This window comes from Triticum urartu, chromosome 2 (assembly GCF_003073215.2).
Source record: "Triticum urartu cultivar G1812 chromosome 2, Tu2.1, whole genome shotgun sequence".
Lineage (NCBI taxonomy): Eukaryota > Viridiplantae > Streptophyta > Magnoliopsida > Poales > Poaceae > Triticum > Triticum urartu.
In genome coordinates, this window is record NC_053023.1 from 611,798,682 (window position 1) to 611,819,244 (window position 20,563).

The 20,563-nt window shown below is 44.4% G+C and overlaps 1 long non-coding RNA gene across 1 annotated transcript; it reads left to right on the plus strand.

The window, feature by feature from the left end:
- Positions 1-7,573: 7,573 nt before the first annotated feature.
- LOC125533779 lies at positions 7,574-20,189 on the plus strand. Its single transcript, XR_007294355.1, has 3 exons — positions 7,574-7,584; positions 14,770-14,771; positions 20,028-20,189. It is a non-coding gene; the product is annotated as an uncharacterized LOC125533779 (long non-coding RNA).
- The last annotated feature ends 374 nt before the right edge of the window (positions 20,190-20,563 follow it).

The window sequence follows — 20,563 nt, forward strand, 5'->3', positions numbered from 1 at the left end:
ACTCTCCCCTCTCCTTGCTATGCATCACCATGATCTTGCGTGTGCGTAGGAATTTTTTTGAAATTACTACGTTACCCAACAGTGGCATCCGAGCCTAGGTTTTATGTGTTGATGTTATTTGCACGAGTAGAACACAAGTGAGTTGTGGGCGATATAAGTCATACTGCTTACCAGCATGTCATACTTTGGTTCGGCGGTATTGTTGGACGAAGCGGCCCGGACCGACATTACGCGTACGCTTACGCGAGACCGGTTCTCCCGACGTGCTTTGCACAAAGGTGGCTAGCGGGTGACAGTTTCTCCAACTTTAGTTGAACCGAGTGTGGCTACGCCCAGTCCTTGCGAAGGTTAAAACAGCACCAACTTGACAAACTATCGTTGTGGTTTTGATGCGTAGGGCATGTTGTGATGTGATATGGTCAAGACATGATGCTAAATTTTATTGTATGAGATGATCATGTTTTGTAACCGAGTTATCGGCAACTGGCAGGAGCCATATGGTTGTCGCTTTATTGTATGCAATGCAATCGCGCTGTAATGCTTTACTTTATCACTAAGCGGTAGTGATAGTCGTGGAAGCATAATATTGGCGAGACGACAATGATGCTACGATGGAGATCAAGGTGTCGTGCCGGTGACGATGGTGATCACGATGGTGCTTCGAAGATAGAGATCACAAGCACAAGGTGATGATGGCCGTATCATATCACTTATATTGATTGCATGTGATGTTTATCTTTTATGCATCTTATCTTGCTTTGATTGACGGTAGCATTATAAGATGATCCCTCACTAATTATCAAGAAGTGTTCTCCCTGAGTATGCACCGTTGTGAAAGTTCTTCGTGCTGAGACACCACGTGATGATCGGGTGTGATAGGCTCTACGTTCAAATACAACGGGTGCAAAACAGTTGCACACGCGGAATACTCAGGTTATACTTGACGAGCCAAGCATATACAGATATGGCCTCGGAACACGGAGACCGAAAGGTCGAGCGTGAATCATATAGCAGATATGATCAACATAGCGATGTTCACCAATGAAACTACTCCATCTCACGTGATGATCGGACATGGTTTAGTTGATTTGGATCACGTAATCACTTAGAGGATTAGAAGGATGTCTATCTAAGTGGGATTTCTTAAGTAATATGATTAATTGAACTTTAATTTATCATGAACTTAGTACCTGATAGTATTAGCATATCTATGTTGTAGATCAATAGCTCGCGTTGTTGCTTCCCTTTATTTTTGATATGTTCCTGGAGAAAATTGTGTTGAAAGATGTTAGTAGCAATGATGCGGATTGGATCCGTGATCTGAGGTTTATCCTCATTGCTGCACAGAAGAATTATGTCCTTGATGCACCGCTAGGTGACAGACCTATTGCAGGAGCAGATGCAGACGTTATGAACGTTTGGCTAGCTCAATATGATGACTACTTAATAGTTTAGTGCACCATGCTTAACGGCTTAGAATCGGGACTTCAAAAGACGTTTTGAACGTCATGGACCATATGAGATGTTCCAGGAGTTGAAGTTAATATTTCAAGCAAATACCCGAGTTGAGAGATATGAAGTCTCCAGCAAGTTCTATAGCCAAAAGATGGAGGAGAATCGCTCAACTAGTGAGCATGTGCTCAGATTGTCTGGGTACTACAATCACTTGAATCAAGTGGGAGTTAATCTTCCAGATAAGATAGTGATTGACATAATTCTCTAGTCACCATCACCAAGTTAGTAGAACTTCGTGATGAACTATAGTATGCAAGGGATGACGAAAACGACTCCCTAGCTTTTCATGATGATGAAATCGATGAAGGTAGAAATCAAGAAAGAGCATCAAGTGTTGATGGTAGACAAGACCACTAGTTTCAATAAAAGGGCAAAGGGAAGAAGGGGAACTTCAAGAAGAACAGCAAGCAAGCTGCTGCTCAAGTGAAGAAGCCCAAGTCTGGTCCTAAGCCTGAGACTAAGTGCTTCTACTGCAAAGGGACTGGTCACTGGAAGCGGAACTGCCCCAAGTATTTGGCGGATAAGAAGGATGGCAAAGTGAACAAAGGTATATTTGATATACAGATTATTAATGTGTATTTTACTAGTGTTCGTAGCAACCCCCCGGTATTTGATACTGGTTCAGTTGCTAAGAGTAGTAACTCGAAACGGGAGTTGCAGAATGAACAGAGACTAGTTAAGGGTGAAGTGACGATGTGTGTTGGAAGTGGTTCCAAGATTGATATGATCATCATCGCACACTCCCTATAATTTTGGGATTAGTGTTGAACCTAAATAAGTGTTATTTGGTGTTTGCGTTGAGCATGAATATGATTTGATCATGTTTATATGGTTATTCATTTAAGTAAGAGAATAAATTGTTGTTCTGTTTACATATATGGTTACACATCCAATGAAAATGGTTCATTGGATCTCGATCGTAGTGATACACATATTCATAATATTGAAACCAAAAGATGCAAAGTTAATAATGATAGTGCAACTTATTTGTGGCACTGCCGTTTAGGTCATATTGGTGTAAAGCGCATGAAGAAACTCCATGCTGATGGACTTTTGGAATAACATGATTATGAATCAGTTGATGCTTACGAACCATGCCTCATGGGCACGATGACTAAAACTCTGTTCTCCAGAACAATGCAGCAAGCAACAGATTTGTTGGAAATCATGCATACTGATGTATGTGGACCGATGAATATTGAAGCTCGCAGCAGGTATCATTATTTTCTGATCTTCACAGATGATTTGAGCAGATATGAGTATATCTACTTCATGATACACAAGTCTAAAATATTTGAAAATTTCAAAGAATTTCAGAGTGAAGTGGAGAATCATCATAACAAAAATAAAACTTTCTACGATATGATCGCAGAAGTAAAATATTTGAGTTACGAGTTTGGCCTTCAGTTAAAACAATGTGAAATAGTTTCACTACTCACGCCACCTGGAACACCACAGTGTAATGGTGTGTCCAAACATCGTAATCGTACTTTACTTGATATGGTGCGATCTATGATGTCTCTTACAGATTTACCGCTATCGTTTTGGGGTTATGCATTAGAGACAGCTACATTCACGTTAAATAGGGCACCATCTAAATCCGTTGAGACGACACCGTATGAACTATGGTTTGGCAAGAAACCTAAGCTGTCGTTTCTTAAAGTTTGGGACTGCGATGCTTATGTGAAAAAGTTTCAACATGATAAGCTCGAACCCAAATCGGAGAAGTAAATCTTCATAGGTTACCCAAAAGAAAATGTTGGGTACACCTTCTATCACAGATCCGAAGGCAAGTTATTCATTGCTGAGAATGGATCCTTTCTAGAGAAGGAGTTTCTCACGAAAGAAGTGAGTGGGAGGAAAGTAGAAAACTTGATAAGGTAATTGTACCTTCTCCCTTATTGGAAAGTAGTTCATCACAGAAATCTGTTCTTGTGACTACTACACCAATTAGTGAGGAAGCTAATGATGATAATCATGTAACTTCAGATCAAGTTACTACCGAATCTCGTAGGTAAACCAGAGTGAGATCCGCACCAGAGTGGTACGGTAATCCTGTTCTGGAAGTCATGTTACTAGACCATGACGAACTTGCAAACTATGAGGAAGCGATGATGAGCCTAGATTCCGCGAAATGGTTTGAGGCCATGAAATCTGAGATATGATCCATGTATGAGAACAAAGTATGGACTTTGATGGATTTGCCCGATGATCGGCAAGCCATAGAAAATAAATGGATCTTCAAGAGGAAGACAGACGCTGATAGTAGTGTTACTATCTACAAAGCTAGAATTGTCGCAAAAAGGTTTTTGACAAGTTCAAGGTGTTGACTATGATGAGAGTTTCTCACTCGTATCTATGCTTAAGTCTGTCCGAATCATGTTAGCATTTGCCGCATTTTTATGAAATCTGGCAAATGGATAAACAAAACTACATTCCTTAATGGATTTAAAGAAGAGTTGTATATGATGCAACCAGAAGGTTTTGTCAATCCTAAAGGTGCTAAACAAAATATGCAAGCTCCAACGATCCATCTATGGACTGGTGCAAGCATCTCGGAGTTGGAATATACGCTTTGATAAGTTGATCAAAGCATATAGTTTTATACAGACTTGCGGTGAAGCCTGTATTTACAAGAAAGTGAGTGGGAGCACTACAACATTTCTGATAAGTATATGTGTATGACATATTGTTGATCGGAAATAATGTAGAATTATTCTGCAAAGCATAAAGGAGTGTTTGAAAGGATTTTTTCAAAGAAAGGCCTCGGTGAAGCTGCTTACATATTGAGCATCAAGATCTATAGAGATAGATCAAGACGCTTGATAAGTTTTTTCAATGAGTACATACCTTGACAAGATTTTGAAGTAGTTCAAAATGGAACAGTCAAAGAAAAGAGTTCTTGGCTGTGTTACAAGGTGTGAAATTGAGTAAGACTCAAAGCCCGACCACGGCAGAAGATAGAAAGAGAATGAAAATCATTCCCTATGCCTCAGCCATAGGTTCTATAAAGTATGCCATGTTGTGTACCAGATCTATTGTATACCCTACACTGATTTTGGCAAGGGAGTACAATAGTGATCTAGGAGTAGATCACTGGACAGCGGTCAAAATTATCCTTAGTGGAATAAGGATATATTTCTCGATTATGGACATGACAAAAAGGTTCGTCGTAAAGGGTTATGTCGATGCAAATTTTGACACTGATCTAGATGACTCTAAGTCTCAATCTGGATACATATTGAAAGTGGGAGCAATTAGCTATAGTAGCTCCGTGCAGAGCATTGTTGACATAGAAATTTGCAAAATACATACGGATCTGAATATAGCAGACCCGTTGACTAAACTTCTCTCACAGGCAAAACATGATCACACCTTAGTACTCTTTGGGTGTTAATCACATAGCAATGTGAACTAGATTATTGACTCTAGTAAACCCTTTGAGTGTTGGTCACATAATGATGTGAACTATTGGTGCTAAATCACATGGCAATGTGAACTAGATTATTGACTCTAGTGCAAGTGGGAGACTGAAGGAAATATGCCCTAGAGGCAATAATAAAGTTATTATTTATTTCCTTATTTAATGATAAATGTTTATTATTCATGCTAGAATTGTATTAACCGGAAACATAATACATGTGTGAATACATAGACAAACAGAGTGTCACTAGTATGCCTCTACTAGACTAGCTCGTTAATCAAAGATGGTTATGTTTCCTAACCATGGACAAAGAGTTGTTATTTGATTAACGGGATCACATCATTAGGTGAAATGATCTGATTGACATGACCCATTCCATTAGCTTAGCACCCGATCGTTTAGTATGTTGCTATTGCTTTCTTCATGACTTATACATGTTCCTATGACTATGAGATTATGCAACTCCCGTTTACCGGAGGAACACTTTGTGTGCTACCAAACATCACAACGTAACTGGGTGATTATAAAGGTGCTCTACTGGTGTCTCCAAAGGTACATGTTGGGTTGACGTATTTTGAGATTAGGATTGTCACTCCGATTGTCGGAGAGGTATCTCTGGGCCCTCTCGGTAATACACATCACATAAGCCTTGCAAGCATTGCAACTAATGAGTTAGTTGTGAGATGATGTATTACGGAACGAGTAAAGAGACTTGCCGGTAACGAGATTGAACTAGGTATTGAGATACCGACGATCGAATCTCGGGCAAGTAACATACCGATGACAAAGGGAACAACGTATGTTGTTATGCGGTCTGACCAATAAAAGATCTTCGTAGAATATGTAGGAGCCAATATGAGCATCCAGGTTCCGCTATTGGTTATTGACCGGAGACATGTCTCGGTCATGTCTACATTGTTCTCGAACCCGTAGGGTCCGCACGCTTAAGGTTTCGATGACAGTTATATTATGAGTTTATGAGTTTTGATGTACCGAAGGAGTTCGGAGTCCCGGATGGGATCGGGGACATGACGAGGAGTCTCGAAATGGTCGAGACATAAAGATTGATATATTGGAAGCCTATATTTGGATATCGGAAGTGTTCCGGGTGAAATCGGGATTTTACCGGAGTACCGGGAGGTTACCGGAACCCCCCGGGAGGTATATGGGCCTTAGTGGGCCTTAGTGGAAGAGAGGAGAGGTGGCCAGGGCTGGGCCGCGCGCCCCTCCCCCCTAGTCCGAATAGGACAAGGAGAGGGGGCCGGCGCCCCCCTTCCTTCTCTCTCTCCTCTTTCCCCCCTCCTGAATCCTATTCCAACTAGGAAAGGGGGGAATCCTACTCCCGGAGGGAGTAGGACTCCTCCTGGCGCGCCCTCTCCTGGCCGGCTGCAACCCCCCCTTTTGATCCTTTATATACGGAGGCAGGGAGCACCCCTAGAGACACAAGTTGATCCACGTGATCATATTCTTAGCCGTGCGCGGTGCCCCCTTCCACCATAGTCCTCGATAATATTGTAGCGGTGCTTAGGCGAAGCCCTGCGACGGTAGTACATCAAGATCGTCACCACGCCGTCATGCTGATGGAACTCTTCCCCGACACTTTGCTGGATTGGAGTCCGGGGATCGTCATCGAGCTGAACGTGTGCTAGAACTCGGAGGTGCCGTAGTTTCGGTGCTTGATCGGTCGGGCCGTGAAGACGTATGACTACATCAACCACGTTGTGCTAACGCTTCAGTTGTCGATCTACAAGGGTACGTAGATCACACTCTCCCCTCTCGTTGCTATGCATCACCGTGATCTTGCGTGTGCGTAGGAAATTGTTTGAAATTACTACGTTACCCAACACTTTGTTGCTCTCTTGGAACAACTTGGTGAAGCCAATGACATGATCGAGGCTCACGAAGACACCATCTCTAAGATGGAAGGGCATAGTCGTGACTATGCCGATGAGATTTCGGATCTTTCCAATGCTCTTGAGGAAGAGCGTGGTCTTCGTTTGGCTCTTGAGGAGTCACACAACATTGATCATGCTAAGTTAAAGAAAGATTATGATCATGTCCTCATTGTTTCTCGTGTGCTAAATTCCGAGAAGGCCAAACTCGGGGTTGATCTTGCTAGACTCAAAGAGGAGTTTGATATACTTGACAAGGCCCACAAGGCCTTGAAGGGTATTCACGCTAGTCTCAAGGAGTCTCATGATCAACTCCAAGTGAAGCTAACTAAGGAGAAAGCAACTTTTCCTCATATGGTTTTAATTGATAATGCAAATGCTACTAACCCGTGTTGTGAGCATATACATCTTGTTGAGGAAAATGCGAAGTTGAAGGAGCAACTTGAGAGAGGTCTTGCGACTTGCATACAAGGCAAGAAGAACCTCAACGATCTCTTGATCAACCAAAAGGGAGGTGTGGCCAAGGAAGGGGTTGGTTACGTGCCCGACTCCAAGAACAAGAAGAAGAATGACAAGACCAAACGACATCCTCCCCTCATGCAAACCTTTGTGAGGGAGGGAGAGAGTGCCCCCGAGGATAAGAAGAAGAACAATGTCAAGAAGGGCAATGCCACCCCTCTCAACAAAGCCGGCGATTTTAACCCTTCTTATGTGTTATGCTGTGCTAGTGATGGGCATGTTTATGCCAAATTTGTTGGTTCTCTTCATGAATACATTTAATGGTCTATTTGGGTTTCAAAAACCCTTGTTACTAACATCAAAGGACCCATTACAAAATGGGTACCTAAAACCAAGCATTGATCTCTTGTAGGTGTTTGCTTCCGGTGGGGGATCATGGTTGCTCGATAGCGGAGCTACAAATCATATGACCGGAAGCAAGGACTTGGTGGTGGACGTGCACAAGGTTCCATCTATGCCCACCAATGTCAAGTGGGGTGACGCCTCATCCTCTAAGGTATTGGGACTTGGCAAGGTGGTCATCTCTCATGATCTCACGATCGAGAAGGTCATGCTTGTTGAGTCCCTTGCATACAATTTACTTTCCGTTTGTCAACTTGCTATCATGGGCTTTGCCACTTTCTTTGATATCGATACCGTGGCCCTCTTGTGGAGCAAGACTCTTAAAGTAGCTTTTGTTGTGCATGTCGAGAACGGTCTATATGTGATTAACTTCTCGGAGCGACCCACTAAGACCGCGACATGCCTAATGGCTAAAGTTGATGTGGGATGGCTTTGGCATCGTCGTTTAGCCCATGTCAATATGAGATATTTGCAAAGTCTCCTCAAGGGGGACCATGTCCGTGGACTAACGAATGTTAGTTTTGCTAAAGATCGTGCTTGCAATGCCTGTATCGAAGGAAAGCTACATGAGAAGGCTCACCCTCCCACGACTATCATTTATTCAAAGAGGCCTTTGGATCTCCTTCACATGGATCTCTTTGGGCCTCCATCCTTCGATAGTCTTGGAGGTAGGAAGTATTGCTTGGTGATCGTGGATGACTACTCAAGGTACACATGGGTGTATTTCTTCAAGAGGAAGAGCGAGACCCAACAAACCGTCATTGACTTTGCAAATGAAGCACAACGTCAACACAATGCAAAGATCTTGAAAATAAGAAGTGACAACGGCACCGAGTTCAAGAACTACACCTTGGATGAGTTTCTTAGTGACGAGGGAATCAAGCATCAATATTCCGCACCCTACACCCCTCAACAAAACGGTGTTGCGGAGAGGAAGAACCGGACGTTGATGGATGCGGCAAGGACCATGATGGCGGAGTTCAAGTCTCCATACAACTTTTGGGCTGAAGTCATCAACACCGCGTGTCATGCATCAAATCGGCTCTACCTCCGCAAAGGCTTGAACAAGACTCCATATGAGATACTCACCGGTAACAAGCCCAACCTCAAGTACTTCCGGGTATTCGGGTGTAAGTGTTTCATTCTCAAGAAAGGTGTTCGGTTGTCTAAATTTGAGGCTAGAGCTTATGAGGGCATATTTGTTGGTTATGCTACAAACTCTCATGCTTACCGTGTCCTCAATAGATCCACGGGGCTTATTGAGGAGATGTGTAACATGGAGTTTTATGAGAATAACGGCTCCCAAGTGGAGCAAAGTGGCACTTGTGATGTAGGTGATGAAATTCCTCCTCAAGCCATAAGAAGAATGGGTGTTGGTTTTATCCTACCCATTGAGGAACCCCTTGTGGCCGAAGGAGAAGGACAATGCTCCACTCAAGTGGAGCCATCACCAACCCAAGGCCCACACGCTTCCGAAGAACAAAGTGAAGGCCCTCAACCTCATGAACAAGACCAAGGGCATGATCATACTCAAGACGGTGTGGACACACCAAGTGATGCCCAAGGTCAAGTTCTCTCCCCCGAGCAAGTTCAAGATCAAGAACAAGTTCATGACGGCGCTCAAGATGATCAAGTAACCGCTCCTCAACTCACCACCGAGGAGGAATTAGAGCGTCGTGCCACCAAGGTTGCTTCCAAGCTCTCCACCAAGGATCATCTCATGACGAATGTGCTTGGAAGCTTAAGAAAGGGGGTAAGCACTCATAGACAATTAGCAAATTATTGTGAGCATCACGCATTTGTCTCTTGTGTGGAACCCCACAAGGTCTATGAGGCGCTAGAAGATCCGGATTGGCTCAATGCCATGCATGAAGAACTCAACAACTTCGAGCGCAACAAAGTGTGGAGATTGGTGCCAAGACCGACCGGAAATCACAATGTCATAGGAACCAAGTGGATATTTAAGAACAAGCAAGATGCCCGTGGGATCATCATTTGCCACAAGGCTCGTTTGGTAGCACAAGGCTACTCCCAAGTCGAGGGTATCGACTACGGTGAAACCTTTGCTCCCTTTGCTCGTCTTGAATCCATTCGCATGTTGATTGCATATGCTTCTCATCATAACTTTAAGTTACAACAAATGGATGTGAAGAGTGCTTTTATTAATGGTCCCATTAATGAATTGGTTTACGTCAAGCAACCCCCCGGGTTCGAGGATCCCTACTTTCCCGATCATGTGTATCAACTCAATAAGGCACTCTATGGCCTTAAACAAGCCCCACGTGCATGGTATGACCACCTTACCGAGTTGTTACAAGACCGTGGTTTTGAAGTTGGGCTAATCGACCCCACTCTTTTTACTAAGAAGGTCAAAGGGGAGTTGTTTGTGTGCCAATTATATGTTGATGATATTATCTTTGGTTCTCCTAACAAAGCTTTCAATGAGGAATTTGCCGCTCTCATGACCTCAAAGTTCGAGATGTCCTCCATGGGAGAGTTGAAGTTCTTTCTAGGGTTCGAAGTGAAGCAAAGAAGAGAAGGAACCTTCATCAATCAATCCAAATACACTCAAGACATGCTCAAGAGATTCAAGCTAAGTGACGTCAAGCCGGCTTCCACTCCAATGCCCACCAAGTGCCAACTTGACTTAGATCCCAATGGTAAAGTGGTGGATCAAAAGGTATATCGTTCCATGGTTGGATCCTTGCTTTACCTTTGTGCATCTAGAACGGACATCATGTTGAGTGTGGGAATTTGTGCACGGTTTCAAGCCGCACCTAAGGAAAGTCACTATGTGGCGGTCAAACGAATCTTTCGATATTTGGCTCATACCCCAAACTTTGGATTATGGTACCCAAGAGGATCAAACTTCAAGCTTGTAGGGTACTCGGATTCCGATTGGGCGGGAGACAAAGTGGATAGGAAGTCCACTTCCGGAGGGTGCCAATTCCTTGGTTGCTCTTTGGTAAGTTGGTCTTCCAAAAAGCAAAGTTGTGTGTCTCTCTCGTCCACCGAAGCGGAGTATGTGGCGGCCGGTAGTTGTTGTGCACAACTCTTATGGATGAGGCAAACTTTAAAGGATTACGGTGTCACTTGTGACAAAGTGCCTCTTTGGTGTGACAATGAAAGTGCCATCAAGATCTCTCTCAACCCGGTGCAACACTTCAAGACGAAGCATATTGAGATCCGGTATCACTTCATCCGGGATCACATTAGGCGAGGAGAGATCGAGCTCAACTACATCAACACTCATGATAACCTTGCAGATATCTTCACGAAGCCCTTGGATGAAGCAAGATTTCGCGAGTTAAGGCATGAGCTAAATATCATCGATTCGAGCAATGTTGCTTGAACCCTTGCACACCCCACCATACTCAACGTGTTGTCCTATTTAGATGTAGGCATGGACATAGGGGGAGTGATGTTCTCTCAATGAACTCTCCCTCCCCCCATTATGCATAAATCAATCAAGTCTTTCACATTAGCCATGTTTGATGGTACTTGTGCTTCAAAGACGAGTTTTGGTCATGGACCCAAGGATAATTCTTCGCGGTGCCATACCAATTGACTCAAACATAGGTGGCTTCGGCCACCGCCCTCTCTTTTGGAGAGGTGGTGTCTTTCTAGTTTTGTGTGTTGCGTGGTCTTGTGGTGTCGTGTTGGCTCAGAGTGGTTTGTGCAAAGATCCAGTTTTTCGTGCGCTCGAAACGTGCATCTTCTTGAGCCCATGGTACTACCGCGTCTGGGCGCGGTACTACCGCTTTGGGAGGCACGGTACTACTGCGCCACATCACGGTACTACCGCGCCACAGCACGGTACTACCGCTCTGGTGCGGTACTTTGGAAGTACCGCGCCGGGCGGTACTACCGTGTCTGGGCACGGTACTACCGCGCCATCAAGGGCGCGTGGGGGTTATGACTCGGGCAGGGGAGTTCCAACTCCCCATACCCATTCATTGTCTCTCTCTCCACGTCTCTCCCTCTCAAGAACGGCGCCGGAGGCCCTCGCCGGATCTCCGTCTCCGGCCACTCTCCTCGGATTCCGACCGGTGGGATCGTTCCCCACCACTTCCTCTTGCCATGGACCAAGGTTTTTCCCCAAATCCCTCTTTTTCTTGGTTGTTCTCTTGCTTCTAGGTTTCTGGGGAGAAACTTGCCGTTCTTGAGATTTTAGGCCAAATCTATGCAAGAGTAGGATGTAGGAGAGTCGTGATGCGTAGGAAACATACTTGATATGCTGTCTTGTGGTAGCTTTGTCCAACCGTAGTACCGCCGTGGTTTCGCGGGCTTTTTCAGATTTGAACCAGTTCAGATCTGACGCGGTGCGGTACTACCGTGCCCGATGTGCGGTACTACCGCTCTTGCGGTACTACCGCCCGTCAGGTGCGGTACTACCGTACCGTGCGGTACTACCACTCTGCAGACGCGGTACTACCGCGCCGGACACGGCGCTAAGGTCGTACTACCGCTCCTACACCCGGTACTACCGTGCTGTACTACTATCTTAGCTCCGCAGCTCTTGGCAGTACTACCGTAGGGATCAAATCTCTCTCTAGGCATTTATCATGTGTGCTTTCTGCTTGTTTCACTTGCGTTGTTGTGGTCTTTGCATTAACCTCTCTTGGCTGTTGTGGGTGTTTTTGCGTTCTGTGTCTCAGGTGGTGGCTCTCGCCGTTCCAATCCCAGTCGTGACACTGGCTCCAAGCGTCTGTGCAACCCCCAAGATGAAGCCCCAGAGGGCTCCAATGCCCCCAAGCGCAATGTCAAGACCACTGCCAGCAAGCAAAAGGAACCGGCTAAGGGCATGGACGAGATTTCAATCACTGAGTATGTCGAGCGCCGGAAGATCAATCCCTATGTGAATCCTCGGGCTATTCTCAGAGGCAACGAGCTGTTCTGGACCAAGCAACAGGCTCTCATCTATCTGGATGTGATCAAGAACAAGCAGAATACCTTTGTGGATGTCAAGTGGATAGACATGCATCACCTGCAGAAGGACAAGTTTCGTGACTATTTTGGAGAGGCTCTGGACTTGGTGGAGCAGTTTGCTATTGAGCCGGTGATCTCCTTTCACCTTGACTATGACCCTGAGCTCATCTGTCAGTTCTTCGCCTCAGTGTACTTTCATCCCGGGGAGGAGCGGAGGATGACTTGGATGACCAATGGCCGTCAGCTGTCTGCGACATGGAAAGAGTTCATGGATCTGCTACACATTCCTGATGACGGGCTTCACACCCCTGTTGGCGTTCGCCCCCATGCCAACTCTGAGTCTGCCAACAAGAACCAGCTTCAGCCCTTCCTTGTTGAGAAGGTACTCCCCAATGGCAAGTCATCTTGGGTGTTAAACTCCTTTCTGGATATCATGCATCGCATCTTCCGCAACACTCTGTTCCCACGCATTGGCGACAAGGACAAGGTACATGCATATCTAGTGGACATGTTGCTCTTGTGTGCAGAGGAACGTTCTTCTTAGACTCAGTCACTTGATGTCTCACACATCATGTGGTGTGAGCTTCGGTTTGCAGTGTTCACTCGCAAGGTACCTATCTATGGACCGTACCTGTTTCTGCTGCTCTCCACCACTTGGGAGAAGACGTATCCAGGTGATGAGTTCCTTGCTCCAGACTAGATTCGCCATGAGTCCATCAGCCTCCGCGTCAAGCCCAACTGGGCCAACACCACTACCCGTGCTAAGGCATCTTCTGCTAGGAGGGCTGCTGGTGAGGGGGAGGCTGCTGCTGCTGAGACTGTTGCTGAGGACCATGCTGCTCGGTCTACCACTTCTTCCTCTGAGCCGTCATGGGCCAAGAAGCTGAAGGACAAGATGAAGACTCTCTTCTGCATGTAGGCGAAGGGACAGTACAGGGCTCACGTGGCTGACAAGGAGAGTCGCCGCCGTGACAAGAAGGTGATGAGGCTCTTTGGAGAGGATGTGTCTGGCGGGTCTGAGGATGTCATCACACCTGAGGCTGCCTGGATGTCAAAGCAGGGCTACAAGTGGACCAGTTTAGAGGATGACCTCGAGGAGACTATCCCCGCCGCTGAGTCTGACGAGGAGCACGAGGAGCAGTGGGACGACTTCTCTGCCTGAGCCACCCCGTGTGTGTAGGTGTCCTCTCTGCCTTTTTGGCGTCTCGATGCTAAAGGGGGAGAGAGTGTAGGGATTTGCGTTGTGTCGTGCTTGGTGTGCTTGTTTGCTTTGTCGTTTGGACCTCGTTTGCCTCGTTTGCTTTTGTTTGGTTTGTGCCTTCGAGACCTATCCTCCATATGGTGTAAGACATATGCACTCTATCTATCTTATTTATCTTATGTTTGTACTATCTTATCTAGTGATAGATATGCCTTGTCTCTATAATATAGGGGGAACTCTGTTCCTAAGTATTCGTGCTCATCTAGGTGGCACACATTTAGGGGGAGCCCGTCTATATTATAGAGAGGAGGGGTTTGCATTTACTTAATAGTATTTTCTTTGTGCAAATCCCGTTTTGTCATCAATCCACCAAAAAGGGGGAGATTGTAAGGACATATTTATCCCTAAGTGTTTTGGTGATTGATGACAATGCATTTGCGGACTAATCGTGTGCCATGAGTATTCCAAACACTTCTTTGCTAGGCACAAGACGATTGGGTGCCCCTCGAAGACTGACGAAGACGGCGTCTTTTCTACATTTCTTTTTGGTGGATTTGAGTCGTAGGAAAGTCGTACTATTAAGAGGGGGTCCGCGTTGAAAGGTTTGGGTGGAATCATCACGTACACGTCTCCTTTTATCCCCTCCTTTTTCCTTGGAGCTTCCTCCGTTTTCCTGCCTCCTGTGACTGGCTGCTGTTGTGGTTGCGGTAGTACTGCTCCTGGATCAACGGTAGTACCATAGGCATCCACGGTAGTACCGCGCGGTGGCGCGGTAGTACCGCTGGTGCCCACGGTAGTACCGCTCCCCTGGAGCCGCACTACCGCTGCCCACCAGGCTAGTGCCGCCCCTTTGCGGTAGTAGAAGCGGATGTAATTTTTTACATCCGTACCTGCCGTGGTAGTACCGCTTTCGCCGTGCGGTAGTACCGCGCTATGCGGTCAGGCAGTAGTACCGCCCCTCAGCAGTACTACTGTGTCGGGTTTTTGCTACTTTCGTTTTTTTGCGGAAGTAGGCACGGAAGTTTCCCTTCCCCCTGGCTGGGACTTTTGCCTTGCGGTAGTACCGCATGCGGGGCGCTGTAGTACCACGCGTGCGGAAGTACCGCCCCCAGCTTCTGTGCGTCTGTTTCTGTGCTGGGGTCGCGGCAGTACCGTGGGTCGGTACGGTAGTACTGCACTGCCGTGCGGTAGTACCGCTTGGTTGCAAGCAGTAGTACCGCACGGCCTTGCGGTAGTACCGCTGGCCAGGCGTGGTAGTACCGCTGGCCGCGGGTTGGTTGGTGGGTAACGGTTGGATCTTTTCCACACACTATATAAGGGGTCTCCTTCTTCCCCGTTGACTTACCTCTTCCACCATTAAAGCTCCATTATTGCTCCAAGCTCCATTTTCGCCCGATCTCACTCCCTAGCCAACCAAACTTGTTGATTTGCTCGGGAGTGGTTGAGAAGGCCCCGATCTACACTTCCACCAAGAGATATTTGATTCCCCCTACTAATCCCTTGCGGATCTTGTTACTCTTGGGTGTTTGAGCATCCTAGACGGTTGAGGTCACCGCGAAGCCATAGTCCATTGTGGTGAAGCTTCGTGGTGTCATTGGGAGCCTCCAATTGAGTTGTGGAGATTGCCCCAACCTCGTTTGTAAAGGTTCGGTCGCCGCCTCCAAAGGCACCAATAGTGGAATCACGGCATCTCGCATTGTGTGAGGGCGTGAGGAGATTACGGTGGTCCTAGTGGCTTCCTGGGGAGCATTGTGCCTCCACACCGCTCCAACGGAGACGTACTTCCTCTCAAAGAGAAGGAACTTCGGCAACACATCCTTGTCTCCACCGTCTCCACTCTTGGTTATCTCATGTCATTACTTGTGTAGCTTATTTGTTTCATATATCTTGCTTGCTTGTGTTCCTATTCGTGTTGCATCACATAGGTTGCTCATCTAGTTGCATATCTAGACAACCTACTTTGATGCAAAGTTTAAATTGTTAAAAAAAGCTAAAAATTGTTAGTTGCCTATTCACCCCCCCTCTAGTCAACCATATCGATCCTTTCACAAGGCGACATGAACACAACCTACTTTCATGCTTACACGAACGGGCATAGGTGTAAGTGCTCTATTTTCCGGTTACAATCGGAGCAAGAGCTCCTGATATGCCAGGATTATGTCGTTGATCACATTTACGAATTTTATATTAACCTGATGGGCATAGCTGAGCCCAAGCTGTTGAGTGTGTGTCATAATTTGTGAGATCAAGCAAGCAGAGTATCGCAACATGAAAACCACTAGTGGTTGGGGCGCCACCTGGTGGCGCCACCTGAGACGAAGCTGGGCGGTGCCAGGTAGGAGGTGCCCCTTTCACGTTGCTGGGTGTAGTTCACAATGTTATTACATGGTCAGCAATAGGAGAACGGTGGAAATGCAACACACTCATACCATGAATCAGCCTTAGGAGTCATAGATATTAATATGTCCTTGTAGTTTACATGAATGGCGACATAAAAGACAATTTTTCAAAAGCAGCACACGCAACATAAAAGCGAAGGTACAATAGGAGCATTTTCATCTCTTGTTGTGAAAAGGATGTCCTGCCTAAAGATAGAAATGGACAAGTATCATATATTATTGACACCACTTATGTTGCTTAGAAAACAGAACATAGAGAAAGAAAATGGGGGATAAAATCGCTTCCACCAATTCCAAGCGAAGATAAACCTGAATGGACAAGCACATATATTAAGAAAGGATATAATGTAAAGTATAGAATCACGTTGTAAGCCAATTCCCATAAGGCTATGATGGGAAGGAGGTCGGGAGGACGGCGCCGCATGACAAGCCCTATCCATGCCGAACGACCTCATGATATACAGCCTCCGTCGCTCACTATTCAATGCCCATAGAAAAATCAGGATTGTAGTAGACATGTCTTAGGTAAGATACATATGTGTAAATGTAAAGTTTTACTAATCGAGCATGCACTTAATGAAAGTACCTATTATACATAAAAGGAAAGTAACTGAGATAGATGCTGGGTTTTTTTCTTAGAAGGAAGTTGGTCATCAAATAGGCATAGATAATCAAATTTGGAATATCTCCAGGAACATCTAATTTTTGAAACTCATGGCAATATGTAGTACACGTGTGTTAGGTCAGACAGAAGGTATGCACAAATGTAGAGATTTAGTAATGAAGCATCCAGTGAACAAAAGAAACAATTATACATGAAAAGAAACTATGTGGGATATGCATGTTTCAGTGTCACGTAACTTATGTTACAGAACAAAACCAAGCTAGTAAGCAATCCATTGTGAAATCTTCATGTGGTAAAGAACATTTGTAGATTAACATGAAATAAATATTATTGTCTGAGCACAGGCAATCATGCTGATACATTTAGTGATTTATTTAAGTAGTAATAATCAGTATATATTGATGTTCAATTAGTGGGTAAGAGGTATTGAGTAGAATCGATTTGTTTAACGCATGACATGAATGAATTATGCAGCTACCTGGGGGCTTAAGCCATTGCATTGACAGAGGCAATAGGTAGAAACAGAGAAATAGTTGAATTTTAAGTAACAAATTTAGAGGCATTGAGAGCAGAGAAGGAGACAGTCACCTTGTCAGATCCATGAGGATGAATTGAGGGAGAGGGGACAGGAGCAGCACGCAGTAGATCCACTTTCAGGCTAGCTGCCTCGTCACAGATACTTCTAGATATGCATTGTAATAGTCAGACCACACAACATGTAGTACTAATGGCCTAATGCCATAGCCTGCAGCAGTACATAATTGAACACATTGGTATATAATGGATGGTATTTGTGCAAATCTAGAACAATAATTTACCTTTCACAACAAACAAATCTCAAGAGCTCATTATTTCTTTATTTCTCAATAATTCACAATAAATGATCAAGCATCTATATGCATGTACCAAAGCATTTACCTTTGTAAGAGCTTTCCAACTTTGCCTTCTGAGTTGTACGGGCTCTTCCATGGTCAAAACTCCATACCACCTTCGCCGCCACCAACGATGATCGATCCCAATCATTGAGCCGAGCCCGGAGGACGACAAAGGGACCGCCATCTCCCTAAAGCGACGGGTTGCCCTAAGATGGTTGAGACCAAGTCGATGGCACACGCTAGTGAAACCTAGCCCATCTTAAAACTTTGAACCTAGCCCGTCTTCAAACCTAGCAGAAGACCAAAGCAACAAATTTAGAATGAGGGACTGGTTAATTGTATTTTTTAAACTTCGCATGGAGAACTGAATATTTCTTCTTCTTTGTGGAAACGTAAACCAAAGCACATAAACGCATGATATAAAATCAAGAAGATCTGCATGTAAAACTTCTATAATGCATAGTCTCTTGACATGTATAATTAGTATTTAAAAAAATGACAATGTAAAGCAAAGAAATTGGCAGCAAGAGAAAGAGCTAGCTATCAAATAGTTAGATGCAGACCAGGTTATCGGTTAGACACAAACCAGGTTATCAGTTAGACAAAGAACAGAAAATAGAACAAAGGATCATAAAGCAATCCTTCATGGTGAGATACCCCTTAATTTTTCTCGAATTTGGAATGAACTTCTTTACACACAACAACTGAGTATATTTGCATGTAATGTTGTACCAAGGATGGACAAGTGATGAACATGAACTGAATCACAAAATCCGTATAATTTGCATTGTTTGCTTTCTAGGACAAAGCAGAATCATGAGCAACTAAAATACAGTCAAGTAAGTCGAAAGCACTTAATAAGAGGTCTGACATCGGGCATATGCCATGGAAATATAGTAGTAAGTGAAAATGGACATTTTTGTTGATTCCTATCTTTTACATCCTGTAAGAAAGAGCATGGAATCTCAGTGGTGTGCGGCTAACACAGAATATTTACCAGAGTATGCCACTGTCAGACAATAACCAGCTCAGACATGTAGGATATAAAGAAATTTACCACACCTCAGCATCAACAAGTGATTCATGATCGTCAGTGTAGACCATGTTTGACACCAAAGTCTAGGAAATAAATACAAAAGGCAGATGTTAAAACTGTAAACAGGGGAAAGATTAAGCAACATTAGCTTGGACAAGGAAAATCATATACTTGTATTAAGCGTGGCAAGAACTCCCGCAGTCCTTCAGGGGGCATGCTAACATCACAATACGCTGACCTGGAAAGGTTTACTTATAGTTAGTCCTATAATACAACACAGTCAGTCAGTAATGTCATCAATGACTCATAGTTTATTTTGAACTTGAAGGGTGTCAAGCAAATAAAATGTTAGAATACATAGACATGAGCACCAATCAGATGTAAAATATTATAGTATGAAGTTTAAAATTGACAATTTAAATTTACCATATCATGCCTGTTAATCTTTGGTTAGTTTTCTGTTGAAGTTCGAACAGATAGGGGAAACTCAAAAGGGCCATCACGATAAACTCCATGCACTACAACAAACACCCGCAGCTCAAATATACAACCTCATACGGCCAAATTAGTTAGCCAGTTAGGATAGCATCGTCATATGTTATGAGCTGACATTCATTTGTTTAAAGGGAAAATAACCCTCTGCACAGAAGTTCCAAGTGCTTCGGTTAGATAACAACATTTAATCATTTAGCACACCAAAGGGCTTGGCCTGTAATTGAACATGTCCATAATTACTTGATTAGAACTGTATAATGCATCTTATACAAGGCCTGTCTACTTCTCATTTAAGAATGTCACAACCAGCCACAGTAATTGGCAGATTCATAAACTATTTTAAGGTGCATCATCAAACCTAGCTCATCTTAAAAAATTGAACCTAGCCCGCGTTCAAACCTAGCAGTATAGCAAAGCAACCAATTTAAAAGGAGGGAGTGGTTAATTGTTTTTTTAAATCGGCATGAAGAACCGAGTACTTTTTACTGGGTTATCTTTGTACTGCATCTTTACCTGATGGGTACTGTTCCCTTGGTTGTCAGATCTGAACTTTATAAGAAAAGAACATGTATATTTCTTTTAGCAAGTATGCATATAAGCATCCCGAAACAACACATAGAAGAGGGTATGTTGTCTCAGGATCCATACATGTGCCGCATCCTACCTCATGCATTAACACAATCTTCGCTGCACACTTTTCAAGAAAAGCTAATTTCACATTACCTTCGTCTCAATCCGGTACTACTTCAGAATTCGAAGAAATTTAGAGAGGCAGATCATACACCATGAAGCTGCAAAGTTGAGAGCCGTCCAACAGATTTCTGAATTTAATTAGTGTGACTACTTGTTGGAAAGAGATCATCATCATATGACAAAACAAATACCCAATATATGTTCCCATCACATCACACAACCAAGATGTGCAGTCAAGCATGAGGTTGCATTGCAATGCAAGAACAAAGGATTACGGTCGGTTGGGAGGGTTGTGGTCACCTATGATGAGGACGGTGAGCCCGACAACATTCTCTGCTCCACCATGGACAGACTGACGCCTGACTTGCCGGAGATGAGCGACAAGATACCCATTTGGTCCTCAATTGACTCCCTAACAAAAGTGAGTCCATAAATAGGAGGTAAAAAAGAGAAACGGAGAAGAGTTTGAGTCCCCAAGAACCACATAACAACCAATTCAAAAAACGAAAGAGCCACAAATCAATTCTCACCTGATAGCTTGATTGTTCACAAGGGCATAGCGCAAAATCAAATCCATGAGTATGTATGTGTGGGCTTCAGCCATAAATATGTGGACAA